This window comes from Lolium rigidum, chromosome 7 (assembly GCF_022539505.1).
Source record: "Lolium rigidum isolate FL_2022 chromosome 7, APGP_CSIRO_Lrig_0.1, whole genome shotgun sequence".
NCBI classification, from domain to species: Eukaryota; Viridiplantae; Streptophyta; class Magnoliopsida; order Poales; family Poaceae; genus Lolium; species Lolium rigidum.
The window spans coordinates 107,253,284-107,258,594 of NC_061514.1; positions in this window are offsets into that span (position 1 = coordinate 107,253,284).

The following is a 5,311-nucleotide window of genomic DNA, read 5'->3' on the forward strand; positions in this document are numbered from 1 at the left end:
GCTCTTACCCTAGGCCAAGCGACTCTAGGCTGAAGCCATATACTTGAACAAAGGTGACGCTAGTTGTCTAGACTATCAATAAATAGCTAGCTCTATCTATGGTTTTAGATTTGGATTGTGTTTAGATTAAAAGTTAACAATTGCTCCAAATCTTGTACTCCCTCCATCCCGGTTTACAGGTCCTACACCTATTCCAAGATCATCAATTTGATCAATATAATATAAGATATACAGTATAAAAATTATACATTAAAAAGTATATCATCTGAACTTTCCAACAATATATATTTTGTATTATATATCTTGTGTTACATCGATTAAATTGGCAATCTAGGGATACGCGTAAGAGGTGTAAACCGGGACGGAGGTAGTATGTTTTATTGAGGGCAACGTCCAGAACAAGACAAACTATTCGAAATCCAACATTTTTAATAAAGCATTCATCATACATCCGCATTATCTTGATTGCAATATTAGTTCTGACTTGTTCTCGATTTCAGATAGAAATTAAGACTCTCGCTGGCCAAACTTATCATGCTTCTGCAAGATAGTAACTCTCGGAGATTGCCCTAGCGATTGCAATAGGGCACATACTACCTGAACTCCACCAATAGATCGAATTATTTTCATCTCACAAAAAAAATCAGACACATTTGCTCTATCAGTGAGACCCGTTATCCCCTTATTTATTCCTCTTGTGTGCTAAAGGTTAACAAGGTATTCAATTATGATTCTTTAATCTTGTTAAAGCCCAATGTGACAAACACTACAAGATGAAAGAATATTTTACATATGTATTGCCAAGCTTCAGGACAAATGATTACTGAGGCAAAATCGAGTATTTTTAGTCCAAACACTGGAGTTCAAGTTAGAGAGGATATTTGTACTATAATAAATATTATGACCAAGGCTCTGACGGATAGGTATCTAGGTCTACTCAGCGCAGATCGAAGTGACTGTTTTTGGTTCTTAGTAGAGAATGTTTGTAAACTGAGGTGGATGGAGAGGTTCATGAGGGAAGGAAGTGCTTTTGAAACCGATTGCTCAGGCTATACCGTCATATGCGATGTCCGTCTTCAATATCTCAACACAAACTTTTAAAGAAATCACATATGCGATGTCACAATATTGGTGGCAACATGATGCCAATCGAAAGATGATGCACTGGCTAGCTTGATGGAAGCTATGTGTACCGAAGAAACAAGGTGGGAGGGATTTTTGCGATTTTCATTGTTTTATCTTAGCCCTACTCGCTAAACAAGTATGGCATTTATTTGAAGAACCAAATTCTTTATCTGCCACAATTCTACAATTCTGAGAGCTAGGTACTTTCCTTCAAGCGGTCTTCTGAATGCAGATATGAAAAAAGAAAGTTTTTTTACATGGCAAAGTATATGGGCAGGTGTCCAAATTCTAAAAAAAAGGACACATACGTCGAGTTGTAGATGGAAATACTATAGACATCTGGGAGGATGATTGAATTTCTGGCAGTAAATCTCGTAAAATCTTTACTAGGAAAGAGTAGAAGATTTTGACTAAGATTAGTGAGTTGAATAACCCAGTAATAACGAACCAATGGGGTGAGAAGCTTATTATGAACCAAACTTTCTGGCCACTTGATCGCCGAAGGATTTTGGCAATTCCACTTCCCATGCATGATATGGTGGGTTTTGTAGCTTGGAGTCTCAATAAAATAGGCACCTTTTCGGTCAAGTCCGCGTGCCACGTGGTACTGGGGTAGTTAGTTCGGAAGGAGACTTGATCAAGGAGCAGCACCGAAAGCAAACCCCATGTGGAAGGGGTTACCATCCAAATATTTCTCTAGAGAACAATATTAATGCAAAATACTATCTCATGTATATCGGTTCTAGCAAATAGACATACTTTCCCATAAATATCAGGTAAGTGGTGATTTTCCAATGTGTGGAGCTTGAGCAGAAGATATAAAACATTTTTTATTTACTTGCTCCCGGAAAAAAGAAGTATGGTGAAATCTTGGATTAGATCTGAAGATTAGTGAGGCCTGGCAAATTAATAGGACGGGGCAGTCAGTCCTTTAATTTCTACCATGGCCTAAACATCTCAAACCCTTGATCGTTCTTGGAAGAATGCACTACGCTTTTGTATCTGTGGTGGGAACGTCGTCAAGTGGGACACGCATTTGGCCAGGACATTATGCCGCCCTGACTGTATCTCCCATCATCCATTGCATCAAGATTGATGACTCATTTTTACGAAAAAAAAGCCTAGGTTTTACCAGATTCACATCTAGCAGTCCTTGTTTTTTGTAAAGGTCTTCACAAATTTCTTATGTGGATCCATTGTTATCATCTGAAGTTCTCCCAAATTTGAACATGAATATCTAACCGTTAAAAAGGATCTTCACAAAATGCAGTGTGTATCCATGTATCCCTGTATAAGTAACATTTTTCCACAACAAAAAATCCATGCCAAATCATAAGAAATCATTGGATACATTTGTTCCAAACCACATATATCTGTATAGTTATTGACAGATTTTCATAAGAAAATGGATTTGGCATGAATATCTAAACCAGGGCGATTTGAGGTAAGGCTCTGCAAAATTAAGCTCGGGTCGTTCCCCTCCAGGGCGACTCGGGGCGGGACCCTAGCCCCCACCGCCGCCGCCTTCCCCTCCCCCTCCCTCCCTCCTCGTCGTCCACGGAGGCCGTCGCCGACGAAGCCTGGCGCGGCCGGTGATGGGGGTGGCGGGGATCCTCGCGTGGTCACCTGGTGCGGCGGATGGAGGCTCGCCTCCGCACTGGGGGATGACCCCAGCTCTCGGAGGATGATGGCGGCGCGGCCCTCTCGCTGGGCGGGCGGTGATGGCGGCCGGCTTGTGGCGCGGCCTCTCCTCACTTCCTCGCCGCGGCCTCTTCGGGCAGGCGGAGATGGGGGCGGCGGCGCGGCCCCGGAACCTGGCGGCGCGGTCCTCTCCTTCCGTCCTCGCCTCGGCATCGCCGGGCAGGTGGTGATGGGGAAGGATCTCGTACTGCTCCTCCTCAAGGTCTGGGACCACGGCACAAAGGTCGGCGGCCCTGGATGGCGGGGACGTCGTCGACCTGGTGGCAGGTGGCGGGCGTCTGGTGCCGCTGATCGTGGCACCGTGGTGGTGGTCTTCTCTCTCGCCGAAGGAGATCGGCTAGTTGTGTGGCTAGCCGTGGCGGATCTCGCGATCCGTCGGCTAGCTCCCGATGGCGAGGCGCAGCTGCCGGTGAAAGTCGGCCCGGACTTCGGTCATGGTGGATGATGGCGGCATTTTTCTTCGTTACCTTGTTGGAGGCATTGTCTTTCCAGTCTGCGTTCTTCGCCTGGGCTGCTCCAGGGGAAACCCTAGACCCGGGTCTCCCGGATCGGACGATCGCGGCGCGCAACGCCGTTCTCCCTGTTGGGGGCATCGTTTTTGGAGTAAACAACGGATGGCGGTGGTGCTGAGGTGAAGCGGTGTGCTTTTTCTGTGTTGGCGTCGTCGTGTCGCCGCGGCATGGTGCAGTGGTGTCTCGGGATGGATGCAGTGTGATGGACTCGCGCAGGATGGTGGAGTCGTCTGGCGCCGTGGCGGCCTGGCATGGTCAATGCGATGATCTCTCTTGAAGATGGAGTCGAGGAAGACGGCGGTAGCAACTTCTATGGCGTGTGCGTTCGTGTATGCTGAGAGTCTGCTTGACTGGGTGTGCTTCTCATCTGCTATTGGGCGGCCTGAGAAGGCATTTGGTTTTTGGTTGATGTGAATTGGTGAATTGTCACCCCCTTCATCCCTCTGTAGGTTTAGCGAGGTGGCTTCGAGTTTGATCTTTTGTATTGCTCTTGTAAGGTGTTGTGAATAATCCAATAAAAAAATCCGTGTGCATCCCTTGGATGCAGAAGCTGGGGCGATATTTCCCCCATTTCAAAAAAAAAATGAATATCTAACACAGTGAAAAAAGTAAAGATCCATTCAAAACAAGCATAGGATCCATTTATTAATACAAGATCCACACAACTACTGGATCAAGAAATTTCAACAAGATCTGAACAAATAAAAAAGAAAGAATCTAAAAATTTGGATCTCACGGGAGAGAGCCGCTGGGGCTTGTCCGCGTCCGGCCACGGCGGCGGCTACGTGTCTGCAGGAGAAAGGTGCGGGGAGGAGAGCGGCGGCACCGTCCCGCCCGGCGACGGGGAGGCGGCTCGCTGCGCGTGAAACATGCCACCCGATGGTAGCGCCCGCGTGCGAGACCGGTGGCTCCTCGCCGCCGGAAATCGCGGCGGAGGGCGTGAGGTGGCGAGATCCGACGTGCCGGCCGGCGGTCGGTGGCGGTTGCACACGGCGTCGCGATGGAGGGCTGCGGCGGAGCCATGCGGGGGCTGCTTCGGTGGGGATTTTTTTTAGGGTTTCAACCAGATTTGGGGAACTTAGAGCATCTCCAGCCGTCTCCCCGGGAAGGCCCCCAGAACGCCTTTTTCATCTGGATGGATGAAAACGGCCCAGTCGCGTCCCCGGCTCCTCGCTTTCCCCCGGATTAGGCCTTTGCTGGCGTGTAGGGAGTTAGAAATCCCTGGGGTGTAACGGCGCCAGAAAAGTAGCTGCTTGTGACGGTAAATCACACGTCCGTTGGGAACCCCAAGAGGAAGGTATGATGAGCACAGCAACGAGTTTTCCCTTAGTAAGAAACCAAGGTTATCGAACCAGTAGGAGATGAAGGCCACGTGAAGGTTGTTGGTGAAGGAGTGTAGTGCGGCGCAACACCAATGATTCCGGCGCCAACGTGGAACATGCACAACACAATCAAACTACTTTGCCCCAACTTAACAGTGAGGTTGTCAATCTCACCGGCTTGCTGAAAATTAAACGTATGGTGTGAAGAATTATGTTTGCTTGCAGAAAACAAAAGAGAACAATGATTGCAGTAGGTTGTATTTCAGATGTAAAAGAATGGACCGGGGTCCACAGTTCACTAGTGGTGTCTCTCCAATAAGATAAATAGCATGTTGGGTGAACAAATTACAATTGGACAATTGACAAATAGAGAAGCATATACATATCATGATGACTACTATGAGATTTACTTAGGGCATTACGACAAAGAACATAGACCGCCATCCAACATGCATCTATGCCTAAAAAGTCCACCTTCAGGTTAGCATCCGAACCCCTTCCAGTATTAAGTTGCAAACAACAGACAATTGCATTAAGTACTGTGCGTAATGTAAACAATACAAATATCCTTAGACAAAGCATTAATGTTTTATCCCTAGTGGCAACAACACATCCACAACCTTAGGGGTTGCTGTCACTCCCCCAGATTCA